The 15673-nt window shown below is 36.0% G+C and overlaps 2 protein-coding genes across 2 annotated transcripts in view; both read right to left on the bottom strand.

Moving 5' to 3' along the window:
• The window catches only part of LOC140154969 (agmatinase, mitochondrial-like), a 498181-nt gene that overhangs the window by 269823 nt on the left and 212685 nt on the right, over positions 1 to 15673 (bottom strand). The window lies entirely within an intron of this gene.
• LOC140154963 (protein unc-93 homolog A-like) overlaps positions 1 to 15673 on the bottom strand; it is a 36703-nt gene that overhangs the window by 20034 nt on the left and 996 nt on the right. The window lies entirely within an intron of this gene.

The following is a 15673-nucleotide window of genomic DNA, read 5'->3' as shown; positions in this document are numbered from 1 at the left end:
TTGCACTTTAAACTTCAGCATCCGCAATACTAACTCAATAACCCATCAAAAGTTCACAACCTTTAAAGAAGTAAACTGACGTCCGCAGATGAAACTGATATTTGTGACTAATAAAAATAAGATAATAAATGTCATGGCGGGGAATAATTATCATTAAGTTAGATCACATGACTAACACTTGAATATCGACCAAAAATGCGCGCGCGTATGTAATGTTTATGAAGTGATAATTATATAGTAATGCAGACATACAGGGTTGTCAAAATTAATAGCATCTCGTTTTGAAACTTTGAGAATGGTTTAGGTAGATCGTTTGATCTTTGTTATACCCATAAACGTTTATACCAAGGAACGTTGATCTTGGCGTTCATAAGGCAACCCAGATATGTGATTATGTAAATGACATCCTGATGTTTTATCAACGAAATATTTGACATGGTCGATTTTTATTTATCGCTTGGTGTACAAAGTCACAAGTGAACTGCTTGACTTCATTTTTATTCCTCTAAACTCTAATTTATCCAAACTATGCTCAAGTCAAGTTCCAAGTTCCATTGCTATATATATATAAAGAGCCTCACACTTTTTTACCAAAAAGTTGTATAGCCTACATAGGGCTATCGTGTAAAATCGACGTAGACAACGTAAACATGGTAAAACGGGATCGCAGTTCACTTCCAAGTGCTAGAGAGAGCAAACTTATCATTTTGAATTTATCGATTCCTCTATCGTACACGAGTGATAAAATCTTGACAAGTTATATTTGTCTTTAACAGCCAAACGGGGTCGAATAAAAATAGGACTATTTTGTATGCAAGTCATCGTCGCTTGCAAGGTGAAACGGGATGACTTCCTGGCGCTCCAAGCAAAACAGGATCACAAGTAAAAAGCGTTCAATAACAAAATGCATTACCATTCCGAACAGGGATACAAAAATTATCGTATAGTCTGCAAATTATCCTGAATATAAATGTACTTGCATTGACGATTCCAGTATACATTGCGCGCTTTTCGTGACTTCAGGGGCAGATGCAGTGAATGACAAAGACCTCGTAACCAGTTCCGAAGAGGTATAAATGTCTGGATATCAAATTATTTACAGAAGGATCTCCACCAAAATGTTTCGTATTGACCCTTGGGGTTGAGAAATCTTTCTAAAGGGGACTGGGTTAACCCACTTTTTCATTACATTATTCTACGGGCCTTCAAAAGCTTTAAAAGTTCAAATACACGTTCTTGGCTCTTATATACATCCGAAGGAGAATACGGACATGAAATTCACACGTGGGATACAGTGGGATCAAGGTCAGTCAATTCAACAGAGATGGAAATAGCCTGGGGAAAAATAGCATGAAATCGGACCATGCATAGTACATGTAGTATTCCAGGGGATTCCAGGATATTATTCATAGTATAAAAGTCGCGTTTTTAGACTAGAATACCGTAATAATTAGATTCACATCTGGAAGGGAGGAAATCGCATGTCATGTATATATATAGGCCTGGAACTCCCGGTTTGGAACTATGGCAGTAGGCATATACATTGTAGATAACGGAATCATGACACAATTTTATTTCTTATGTAGGCCTATTTCCTCCCTCGGTCCGTGGATAACGACAGGCAACGTAGACTATTGAATAAACTCAACTGGTACGATATAACAATTGAAATGACAGACATGTTGGTTCTAAGGTTCTGACAGAGGGACAGGTCTCTAGTTCGATTCCACAAAAAACCTATCACTTGTTTTATTGTATGTATTATCATGCGAATTGCCCCGTGGTACCTTACGGAGGGTATCACTTGTTTTATTGTATGTATTATCATGCGAATTGCCCCGTGGTACCTTACGGAGGGTAAAATTTTATTTAAATGAGGACGAGTGACGTGAGTCTTCGATAGGGTCTATTCCAAATTTGCCCAGAGATAACCGAGACTGTGTCTGTGATAGGCCTATGCCTACTGTGTCTGTGATAGGCCTATGCCTATATGCAAAAACTTGCTTCATAAACCTTGATCCTTTTGGAAACTCTACAAATTACGTTGTCAACAAAATGTTGAAAATATCAAATAGGTCAAATCGTTCTATATTAATGTTAGACTTTGCCTCTCATAAATGAGCACACAAAAAGCTCACAACAAAGTATAAAAAAAATCTACTAGAAATGGCACACATTCTAGAACATGCTTAATTAAATCATGAAAATCAATATTCAATCTCGAGAATATTATGTGTATTCTGCACTTTATTGTGACAGCACGAAAGTAGGTTTCTTTTGGAATATTTTATTTCTCAAATACATTAAATCAATATTCATTTTACGTGCTTCCACCAACTTCGTGACACCGAAGTAGCGGACTCCGACCGAGATCAAATTGGACTTGGCACAAAGTATTGTTCTGAGTCATGAAGGGAAATGGGGCAAATGTTTAATTCAATTATCAAACTTTTCATCAACAACGAAAATCAAACATTTCTTTATAGATTGTGACAACAGCGAGTCTATGCAAAATCATAAGAAACACGCAATCCGGACCGGTATTTTGAGACCTTTTGATGAAGGTGCTGGCTTTTGTATATCTTTATACGTACGTTCCTCATTAATCCAACCACAAGAAATTTTGTCTATTGTTATAGCTTTCAACTTTGCCTGTAGGGAACAAGTATATACAAAAATGTATACCTGGCAAATATACTTCAAGTTCAACACTATATACGCGTTTAACTTTCACGGCTTTAATAGGCAGTATTATGGAAAATTACAACTATACTTGAGTTTTACCAGCATATGTCACGGAACAATTACTGCACAATATCATTATAGGAACTGTGAATACATACAATATTTGAGTTCTTGCTGAAATTCTCCGATGGCCTGTGTGAATTATAATATTATAGTAGAAATTTGGCTAAATTCAATTAAAGAACAATCAACATACTCATCAATAACTATTATGAAGTAAATGTTTTACTTGAAAGCTGTATAGCGAATTATGATAGCTTATGATCTTCGAGTAATCATGTTCATTATGACATTATCCCTTCGGTTAAAGGGAAAATCCCTAAAATCAATTACATTCAGTGGTGTCAATCACTAAAATAAAATTTCTAAAGGCATTATGTAAACGATCATAAATGATACACGTGACTTAATTAAGTAATCAAAAAGATTCATATATATTCAATGGGGCTGTCCCTTTTATTGTAAGCGCATGAGAGGATTCAGTTCAGATTTTAAACATTCTAAAACATTTTGTTAGTCATAAAGTTATTATCAACTCATTAACGACCTCTGGGAGTAGGATGACATTTCAGCGTATATCCGCTTCACTGTTTGGGGGGAAAAGTTGAAACTTGTTACATGATTTTTCAAATTGCATTAAGATATAAATATATATAGCCTATAGGCTCTACCATGCAGCATGTTTTTCTAATGTGTAGGTCTAGCGACAGGGTTTAGAAATGTCCACTTAAAAGTATTAAGATTTAACTTAATATTAAGGGATCTAAAATGAGCGTTTATTGCGTTTCGACAGTATTTTTTGTGGGACATGAGAGCACCTCGGACCTATCGAATTGCATTCTGAATACGAAGCATGTCTTTCTGATATCAAATAATTTTCATTTTTGAAAATCACAATATAATACAAATTTTATGACAAATTATAAAAATTTGATATTTTTCAAATTTTTGATATATAACAGTCCTCGAAGTAAATTATATAAATCTAATGATATATTCTTAAAGGAGGATTTCGTGATCCTAGCATCCTCTTTTTATGACATTTTTCAGTAGATATCCACGAAAAAAGCTTATTTCCAAAATTTCAGTTGATTCCGATTTTGCGTTTGCGAGTTATGCATGATTATGTGTATTACACAGCTCCATAGACAATGTGTAGAAAAATCGTTCTGGTGCACCAGAACGAAATTCAAATTTAACGATATTTTTGCTAAACGAATTAATCTGCAAGAAATATTTGGTACATAAACATTATGTAGCCAGAGGTAGCCAGTGGGGTAAAAATCTCAACTTTTTTTTGGAAAAGTGGGGGGATGAGGCTGTGGATCACGAAATGCCCCTTTAAAGTGTATGTAGCAGGGAGGAAAAGCCGACGGTCAATTGAAAATTTTGACCTTTCATATTGAAGATATGGATTTTATTCCAAAAAGACCTAATTTTTTTTGGTGTTTTGGGAAAAAAAATCCATATCTTCAATACGAAAGGTCAAAATTTTCAACTGATCGTCGGCTTTTCATCCCACCTACATACACTTTAAGTATAAATCATCAGATTTATAAAGTTTACTTCAAGTACTGTTATTAGTGTTAAATATCAAAATATCAATTTTAATGATTTGCCATAAAATGTGTATTAAATTGCGAATTTCAAAAATCAAAATTATTTGATATCAGAATGACATTCTTCGTATTCAGAATGCAATTCGATATGTCTGATGTGCTCTGATGTCCCAAAATAAATACTGTCCAAACGTTCATACCCCAGCCCTTAACTTGGACACCCGATTACAGTCACTCCGTCACATGTTTCTCTTTATGCCATATGTTGAAATTAAAATCAAGCAGAATGGAAATCGACGTTTGTTTTTGGAGTTTGTTACTTTTTAGACAGAATAAAACTTTTGCTGCCGTAATGTATACCCAATTTGGCAATAGGTATACCAACACCCAAATTAAAATCAATGTTAGCTTAAAACTAAGATTACAAAATAATTCACGTGATGCAATTTGTTTATCCAACTTTACTGTGATATTATAACGGACAATAAACGATATTAGGGATTTTGAACAATTGTGTTTTATGCATGGATTTCCCCCTTTTTTGCATCATATTTGACAAGCAAAGTAGACAAGTTAGGCAATAACATAATTCTATAGTATATACACATGTCGCGTCGCTTGTACAAAGAAAAGAAAAAGAAAAACAGAAAAGGGGAAGGGAAGGGGAAGGGAAGGAAAAGGAAAAGGAAAGGAAAAGGGAGGGGAGGAGGAGAGGAGAGAGGAGGAGGGAGGAGAGGAGAGGAGAGGAGAGGAGAGGAGAGGAGAGGAGAGAGAGGAGGAGAGGAGAGGAGAGGAGAGGAGAGGAGAGGGAGAGGAGAGGAGAGAGAGGAGAGGAGGAGAGAGAGGAGAGGAGGAGAGAGAGGAGAGGAGAGGAGGAGGAGGAGGAGAGGAGGAGGAGAGGAGAGAGGAGAGGAGAGGGAGAGAGGAGAGGAGAGGAAAGCGACCTTTTGAGACCAGAGTGTTTTGTTTCAGTTTCAGACACCCTGTACAATTAGTAGATATTATGTGATCTACGCCTCCGCCACACCGTCGACACACCCTTTTTTCAATCCTGCATATTTTCGTGTTCGGAAAAACTTCTGAAATCTGTTTAAACATTCCTATTATTATTTGCTCGCTTACGGTTTCACGACATATTAATATACGTATTCCTATCGTCGTACGTCAGCTCATTCCTGCAAGCTGCGGCTATATCATATAGAACTCAGCATCACATCTATCACATTAAAGTGCAATAAACTTTTGTACCCAGACGTAAACATTAACATAATACTGTCTGTATATACAATTTAAAAAACAAAACGCAACTAAGCACCTGAGACGAATATACCTATATTCGTCTCAGCTATAAGCACAACACGTAATATTTCACACATGGAACTAATGCAGCCGTCAAAGGGAGTCTTGAACCTACCCTCCTCAAGGGGTTCACCTTGATTCACCCTTCAAAAATTATTTTTAGGCAAAGATTCACCTTTGTCCAAAAATATTAGTTCAAGATTCACCACAAGAAAAAAATTATTAGGTCAAGATTCACCTGATCTGTGAATGCTGGTTCTATGTAAAAGCATATATAACACTCCATACGAAGGTAAAGATCAGTCAAAGATTCACTTTTGCAATTATATGTTTGGTTGAAGATTCGCAGCATTTGATAACTCTTTGGGTCAAGATTCACCCTATGGTTTTGTCCAGTAAGTTAAAGATTAGACGCATTTTCACCAATGACATGGTGAATTCTTGAGGAGGGTAGGGTCAAGATTCCCTCTGACGGCTGCATAAAGAGCCCATAATTTTAAAACTAAATAATAATTACGTTATTACGTACATTTATGTTTTCAATAGAGGGCATCTCTATGCTACAACATATTTAACACCTTTTTGGATATGTTGATACCACTTCAAGTAGATGTTAAACATGTAGGAGCATTGATGGGCGAAGGAGGCCACACCACACACAGGTGACACAGCAGCCATCGCTAATCACTTCCTGGACCAAGGGCGTATGGATAGATAGGCATTCAAGGGGTCCAGAACTCAAATCTTTATGGAACATGAAGATAACACTTTAAAATATAGAACGTTCAACAGCAAGTCAATAATAATAACATATTTTGGTTTATGGTTAGCAGTGTTTCATCATGTTCATGACAAAGGGAAAGAGAAAGGCACTCAAAGAAATCAGAACAAATGAAATACTTAGTAACAGAAATTAATAAGAAAACTGGGGAAAATAGGAAAAAAGCCTGGATAAGTTGCTTTCCAAAACATGTACATCCTGCACATGCAATATCTTACCTCTTTGGATTTGCTGCTACCTATGGAATAGGCGATTCAAATTTGAAGATTAAATTTGAAGTTAATCTTTATTGTTTCATTTTCTTCGTCATTGCTTTAAGGGAAGGGGTATGAACGTTTGGACAGTATTTATTGTGGGACATTAGAGCACATCAGATATATCGAATTGCATTCTGAATACGAAGAATGTCCTCCTGATATCAAATAATTTTGATTTTTTGAAATTCGCAATGTAATACACATTTTATGGCAAATCATTAAAAATTGATATTTTTGATATTTAACAGTACTTGAAGTAAACTTTATAAATCTGATTATTTATACTTAAAGTGTATGTAGGTGGGATGAAAAGCCGACGATCAATTTTGACCTTTCGTATTGAAGATATGGATTTTTTCCCAAAACACCAAAAAAATAGGTCTTTTGGGGAAAAAAATCCATATCTTCAATATAAAAGGTCAAAATTTTCAATTGATCGTCGGCTTTTCCTCCTATAGCTACATACACTTTAAGAATATATCATTAGATTTATATTGTATTATATCAAAAACTTGAAAAATATCAAATTTTAATAATTTGTCATAAAATTTGTATTATATCGTGAATTTCAAAAAATGAAAATTATTTGATATCAGAAAGACATGCTTCGTATTCAGAATGCAATTCGATACGTCTGAGGTGCTCTCATGTCCCACAAAAAATACTGTCGAAACGCCATAAACGTTCATTCTAGATCCCTTAAATTAATATTGTTGACATTGGTAACTTGGTAATTGTTGAACGTTAATTTAGTACCCAGCGTTATCTTAGTACCCAGCGTTATCTTCGTGTTCCATAAAGATTTGAGATCTTACTCCTTGAATGCCAATCTAGCCATACCCACTTGATCCAGGAAGTTGTTTAGCGATGGCTGCTGTGTGCGGTGTGGCCTTCGCCCACATTCAAATGGTCTTGAGTTACACCACTCCACGCCATACATAAATTCTGCCAGTCACATTTCCCCAATATGAAATTTTTTAAAAGTAAAATTTCAATTTTAATTTTACTTCATTAACGTTTGGCGGAGGCGGGGTTCGAACTCACGGCGGCGGCGGACTGCTTTGGATACACTATGAACCCAGCGCCTTAGACCACTCGGCCATTTGTCTTCTTGGAATTTATTTGAAACTTATTTGAAGGTATAATCGCAACTTCAACATAGGCCTACCACGTGACAAGCAAAGGCAGAAAACGTACCATATTTTGGAATTTTATTTGCCTAAAAACATTTATGTGTATTATTAGCGCTCAATTAAGTTAACTGCGTGTTTTATACAAAAAAATCCAATAATAAACAGTGATAACTGGGCGTCTGTATGGACAATACATTATATCGATTTTGACACGTGCTTGTGTCTCAGTACATTTCCATGGTCAGTAAAATACTATAGAGGAAAACCTACCATTTTCTTGTATCACGTTCGATGTTTTTATCAATTACATAAAAATTCCATTTTAGACCCCAAATGTTTTTTCAGGAAATAAAAGATTAGATTACCATAAAAACGAAACAGTAATCTTTTGCCGGGTCTAATGTAATATTCACATACGATTTTCAACGTTTTTTCTATCCTTATTTTTGCTCAATTAAAAAATATTTTGGCGTATATAAAATTGAAATAAAATTCTCTGCTTCTTAAACGACATCAAATGTGCCACAATTGGGTATCACGAATCGTTATATATGATGTGCAGTTAATATTCATATTTTCTTTTATGCAGAGGATGCTTCAGTTTTGACAGGAAAAATATTTTCTTGAAAACCCTCTCACTCGGTTATTTTAAAAGGTAACCACGCTTCCCTAGAATGTGCAATAAATTAGCATTAAAATTTTTCTTATTCTAACAGCAAGCGTTTCTAGAATGTATTTTGGTGTAATGTGGTGTGGTCTTGAGTTTGCTTTATACACAAAAGTACCCAATCAACCCAATCACGCTATCTTCCAAGTTTATTGATACTTTTTTGTGCGCAGTTTGTGCTTTCTTTAAAACAATTCTATAGGATAGTAGAAAGTATACAAAACATTATTGTAAACACAAAGTTGAGGTTGAATTATACAGATATCATCCTCTTGTATAGCATGTTGTAGCCGACCACAAGACTCCTCCAGCAGCGATCTAGCCATTGTTGTAATTTGTTGTTGGTGTTGTAACCCATGGTAACCGTCCCCTAGTAAGCCCAGAATAATGTTCCATGAAAGGAGTTTTCTAACAGATATTGCAACACTGTGCCAATATCTGTGGTTCACTAAACGTCTTCTCTTAAATTTGGGATTAAAAATAGACGTATCAACTCATGAACCGAACTGAAATTAGGTCATGTTTTGATCCAACAATGCTTCAGCCCATGTAGACAGACCATATCACCTCTCAAGAATCCCGGTCAGGAATTCAACCCTTACGGGGTCAAAAGTACCCCTTGATTGGAGTTAGCGTGGTTAGGTCAGGTGCATATTTGACCCGGAGTTGGATACGTCATAATGCTACGTGCCATTTTGTCTTCCATCAGTGATGATCAGACACAGACAAAGGTCACGTTAGGGTCTGTGCAATAATTATACGTCAGGGGTAAATTCTCAATAATGGTCTTCTGTCAAAATGGCTTTGTCTTCCGGCTTTTCAACGTTCCAAAATATCCTTCCCCTTTCGACGTTACCTTCTCCTTCTGTTTGTACACAAGCCAGACTTTAGAAAACCTACATTGTAAAACCCAAAATTGTCAAATCATGTGATGTGAGCGAGCAGGGCATTGACGTGCTCTGGGGGAAGGGGTACTTAACTTTAATTTTGGTAAGGGTGTGCGGCGTCAAGTGCCGAACTTTGAGAACTGAGAACTGATTCTTGGGCAAAATAGGAGCTTCTCAACTAAAAATCTACCAGCATAAATTATAGGCTGTGGAGCTAAAGACATTCATTTTTGTTTGAACTAAGAGCTGAATTGTGGGAGTTTCACCCAAAGTGAAGCTAAAGGACTGCCATTTTAGGCCATAAATATGGAAAAGATAAAAATCCTTTAACCCCCTGTTGACTTACTACAAATGCGTGGCCCCTCTGAATTTGGCCAAAAACAGTTGCCCCCTATAATAAACTTATGGAAGTACTTCCATTCGTTACTGGTTAGTACGTCAACTGATCCATCCCACAACCGAAAAGCGGCCCACACGGAAGCTGGAGTTATCTTTCACGTGACATGACCGACATTCATCAAGGAAACCCGATCGGTGTGATGCGCCCGGTGTCTCCGTCACTCTTCGTTTATCACGTGCAGACATTTAATTGCAAGACTAGATTATTCCATCCATTGACACAATATTCCACTGTCTATGATTATTATTACTCTGATGAAAATGGGAAAGAAAATGGTTTATAGCAAATATTTTAAATGGTTACGATTTGGAGGTTCATAGCATCTTGCGAATGGTAGTGACTGAGCTTTGGCATACATTGCATTGACCATTTCATTATTAGCGAGTGTGTATAAGAATTCAAATATCACAGATATACTTTTGTAGGTCCTGTATAAAGAAGGCTGAAACAACAACACTTTTGTAAAACGTACATAGCTCATTAACAACAATAAATCAAGCAAGTGTTTTTCAGTATATTTGTAGAATGGACTTCTGCATAACATCAAACTTGTGTTATTTTTCAATAATATATTGATTTAGAAAATGTGGCTGCTTCGACCAATAATACCTCGTCTACCCTCATTAAGGCCCTAATATGGGTCGCTACGAAAAAAGACGAAAAGCGGAAAAAGCTTGCTCGAACCTTTTAAAAAACGTGCCTATAGGCAAAATATTAACAACATCATACATCATCACAATGTAGGACCAGCAAATGAGGTGAAACCGTGGCGAAAGTAAATGAGATGAAACTAATCACAGAATCAAGATAGAACTAGACATTGCTGTGGTCACAGACCACTCACATAGCCCTTTATGCGACCTTTAACTCTCGAGCTAGATATTGACTATGGATGCAATGTGTATGTTATTTGTGGCAAAAGATGCGTGAAGACCCATGAAGACATATCAGTCCAATTATTACAATGACTGATATCTTCATGGGTTAAGTACTGGTAAATACATGATGGAAGTATAAAAGTTTGAAAGAGCAATAACTGGATGGAATTTAGAGATGATTGAACCCAAGACCTCCGCTTGCAGTTGGAAGAGTTTGTAATTGTACTGACCGTATATGCAGAAAGGTCGGAAGAAAGGGTAGCTTACTTATAAATAATACGAAGAAAATGCATGACAGATATAAGATATGAAATACAAGGGAGTATTTGAAGTGACAAAAACCTTTGATCCTCACGTGACCTTCCAGCAATATGGCGCCATATTTGTCTGTATGTTCGTATTCGTGTCATCAAACACAACCGTACTTGAATCCCGGCACGAATGATTGATTTTTATAAGTAGGTAAAGAAAATCACACAATATTGACTAAGGTGTCAGAGTAAAGCACCAATGAACCACACTTTATGCACGTCTGACTTAGGTCACAGGTTGCAGTGGCCGAGATTCCAGGGAAGTCGCGTGGGCCTGCAGTTTAAGATTCGCGGCTGGTTTATACATGTAGGTAATAATTGTCATATCTACACTGTATACTCGATTGTTTATCTATAAATCGTGGTTTGCTGCACCTCTATCAATATTTCTAATAGAAGCTAATTCTATCATGCAAACGAGTTATAAAGCAGAATTGGACACCTGCACCATATTGAGCTAGATTTCACCCGAGCTCGGCACTAATAGATGTAAAAAAGTCACATACAAACTTGGAAGTTTACACAAAATAAATTGAACGGTTACATAACGAAATGGTACACTATGGAAAGCCAATCATTTAACAGCTATTTAATTGTGCATTTAAAGCTATTTAACCCAACATTGAATTCGAGCATAGATACTATTTTAGTATCTATGATTCGAGCCAAGCTCTGCTCTGTCTGCAGATATTAGCGCCCTCAAGCAAGGTCACTACATCATTTTAATAACAATATGCTATTTAAATAACAATTAGACATAATGTTAATGAGCAATTGTCACATCCTGATTTAATGATCCTTGGCTGTGCCTATATATAATTACAATGTTCAATAGTATAGGCCACATGTGTCTGTGGTAAATTCGGGCTCAGGTCCGCAGCCTGAAAATCCAAATTGGACGAAACGTCCGAATTTGCAATGAAGGGTATACACAAATATTGTAGTCCTAGATTTATGGCCCTCTATAATTACGCAAATATGATCCCATCACCTTAAAATAAACCAGCAACTACCCATTTGATAGGATTGTCAGGGGCCAAGTGATAATAAACTTTATAGTCAAAATGAACAGTGTGTCTCATCAAAATAATTAGCTGCGGAATAAAAAAATATTAAAATGAGTAGGGATTCTACCCGGGGGATTCTATTCTATTAAAAGCGTAACCTTAAATTTGGTTGGTTTTGCACCGCTGCATGCTGCCTGAGCACTCTGCATCTATACTAAAACATAACATAACAATACCTTTATTTATTTTTAGCCATCCAATGTTTTCATTGTGGAATTGGTAACCCGGTTTCTAAATGACCGGTTGACCCCCGTTTCAGACTTGAAAGAATCTGATGACGTCACGCGTCAGGGGCTTACGCTATACTCTCAGTTGGATTCGTTCAGAAAATGCTTGACATTTGAGTTGAACTTCACATGTGCAATGCACGCGAGGGCTCCATTTCCATAATACGGCCCAATACCACGCAAGCTATTAAAAGGCTGTAAGCACGTTATATGTTATGCTGCGACTGATGTGTCTGCGTAATCAGGTCAATAAAAGCGTATTTATGAGGGATGTATAATTTTGTTTACGTGCAATTATCTCAAGGATATAACATAGTTAAATCGATGTCGAACCGGTTTCCACTATTCAAACACAGTCGTGATTCAAGCAAACAGAAAATCAATTTACATTACAAATAAAAAACAAACACACACTTCAAGAGAAATTGTTCGTTCTGTGTATGTGAAGTAATTGCTTATTTTTCCTTCGGCATGTATAAATGTCTGTGATTCCCTCCCTCCGTCATATTCTATTTACCAAGAACAAAATGGCTACTCCCGATCCCGCCAATTAACCCACCATGCATGGAATGTCGATTCTTGCAGATATGATCGTGCATGCATGATGTATATTTCCCATGCAGATACGAATATATTTTTGTAAAATACTGTCATGTCAGTATGGCGTATTAGATACATGTTGTTTTGTTCCCCCGGAATTGTACCCTAAAACAAAAGCATATGATATGATATTTGTTGTACAGTATACATTTATGCTTTTAAAACAGGTTATTTACCCATCTTATAAAATGCTGCATCAAACTTTCTCAAATTTACAAATTGAATGTCTTTTGTATATATATGCATATATAAATATGAAAAATATATGAATGCAACATTTTTAATAGATAGGCAAAGCATATTAGATTAATATAAACATCTCAAAAAAAGGAACTAACCCCCCTTAAATAATAGCCATTATTAAAAAACGGGCTATTGTATTACAAATCTGTAAAATGCGTTGGAAGTAAGAATTTATTTCTGCGCATTTTGACACCTCATTTGATAAGATAGTCCAGAAAACAATGAACACCGGTCAATTTAATGTAGTGAGGTCCAGATTTGAAAGTTGCACTTACAACAATACAAAAACACTCAGATATCATTACACGGATCTCATTCCATTATACTGAATACAAATCAATAGAATTTACTGCAACTTTCAAATCTTGGGTTACATTGATTTAAATGTACGATGTGACGTCAATATTTACTCAATTGCTACAAATGAGGTATCAAAATGTGCAGAAATAAATTCTGCTTCCAACGCATTTGACAGATGTGTAATACAATCGCCCGGTTTTGAATAATGGCCATTATTTAATGGGGGTTAGTTACTTTTTTTGAGATGTTTACATTAGCTATTAACAGTAAACCAGGAAAGTTGTTGAGTCTCGACTTTCCAAATATAACTAACCACCTGTAAATGGTAAATTGAACAACCGGTATTTATACTTGGCCTGGGGCTATAGGATTGGGGTTGTGGTTCTGAAAGGTCAAGTGCACACGTTCCTGCCGTTTATTATTGTTTAGTTTTTGACCAAAAATCAGCCTTCGTACAAAATGTACAAGATCAAGTACATTGTACAGTCGTACTAATATACAATTGCACACAAATTCAAGAAATCAAAAGTGCGCCAGTTCAGCATTAATAATTTTCTTTATAATTGCATCAAGGCTCCACAAGATACGGTTATTTTACATGCTAAAATATAAATGGTGTCGTTGCCGAGTTCAATTTCAAGTTCTTCAGTATTTCAATTTTATGTTGCTAGATCTTTGGAACCAAATTCAACCTACTGCAATGGCAGCTTGTTCGGACGACTTTCGTTTGTTCGACAACACTAACCCTATAAATAATCTCTTCTTCGTTGTTAAATCAACTTAAATGCGTGTCGAACAAGTACAATGTCGAACAACTGAACAAGCGGAGGAAACCTGATTGTTCGACCTGTAAAATTCACAAGATCAGTGCAGACACCTAAACTGATACTATTGTCGGCATATATTAGATATGTCTTTATATGCGTAAGTCAATACCTTACATCATTACGTTTGTGTAAGCAATACCATAGATTGGAATACTAATCATGGATACAGTTGGACTTCATCAATGAATATCTCATAAGTCATGTTTGTTAACATAAAAACCATCATGTTTTCGTTGTCAACATGGTTTCGAACATTGCACTGTTCTTCTTCACATCAAAAATGATCAAAACATGGTAAAGAAAGTACACTTTAAGTATATTAAAAACAACGTTACTAATAACAACACCCGGGGTAACAACATCTGTATACCAACAACATGTCATAGAATGCAAGCAAAATAACCATGACCGTGATGACAACTGTTAATGTTTAATATATTTTAAGAAACTTATAAAAAGCAGGTAAGTAAATAAGCAAAGTAAGAGAGTGACATACCAAATGATGCTGTAAACAAACAAATATTTATAAACAGAGTGAGTCAGCTAAAAGCGTCCAAGTATCGTCTTTTAGTTTAAATACGATCTATTAAATACTAGTACCTGCCGGGGTACCTATAAAAGTATAATAGTGCAAGCACGACTTTATGTCAAAACTTGGGTCACCATGCACCTGTGGATAATAATTTATCTGTTCTTAACAAGAACTACCTCGATTTCAATATAGACCATAATCTTCTGAACATTGCATTATTGCAGAATGTATCTTTCAAAACTGAACCCCGGGACTGAACTCCACAATGCTTTAGGTAATACCAAATTCAAATCAATCCAATGTGCTCAATTTATTATCTCCTATCTCATCCTCGGGTTGTTATCTTCTTCACAGACGTTTAGAATCAAACAGTGTGTGTACTTGAGTTTGCGATAAGCGACAGCATAATCAAATCCAAGATTGTGTTATCATCTTCTACAATGGTTCAAATTTGGCATTATTTTCTCGCCAAATCTAAACTAAAAATAAAGGGAGCTATATGGTGTACACTGTTCTTTATATTTTTCCTGGTCCCCATACCATGGGGAAAGTTTTCTGCAGTATAATAACAGTATAGCTGTATGAACCAACCCCAAAAGAGATATATGGTGGTTGGAGAATAAACACAGGCAATATAAAGCAATAGGTATTCCATTTTCTTCATTTCTGGTAGTTATACTACTCTGCAATCGACTCCAAGTGGAACCATTAAATAGCCATTCAGGCAAGTACAATAAATGGCCCGGATAAACTGTAATATTATTACTAATACTTTCCCGGCATACTGGATTCTTATTCAGGAGGAAATAAATAAATTTCTATAAGCCGGCCGGTACGACATAAATGTAATTAATAATTTAGCCTATATACCAGTCCGACGCGACGTTAGTTTACAGTGTTAGTGGCGTCACAGACATTCTATATTGGCTGTCGGGTTTGCGCATCCCTGTCCATTTCAAC

The sequence above is a fragment of the Amphiura filiformis genome, chromosome 6 (assembly GCF_039555335.1).
Source record: "Amphiura filiformis chromosome 6, Afil_fr2py, whole genome shotgun sequence".
In the NCBI taxonomy this organism is placed as follows: Eukaryota; Metazoa; Echinodermata; class Ophiuroidea; order Amphilepidida; family Amphiuridae; genus Amphiura; species Amphiura filiformis.
This window is presented reverse-complemented; position numbering and strand designations above follow the sequence as displayed.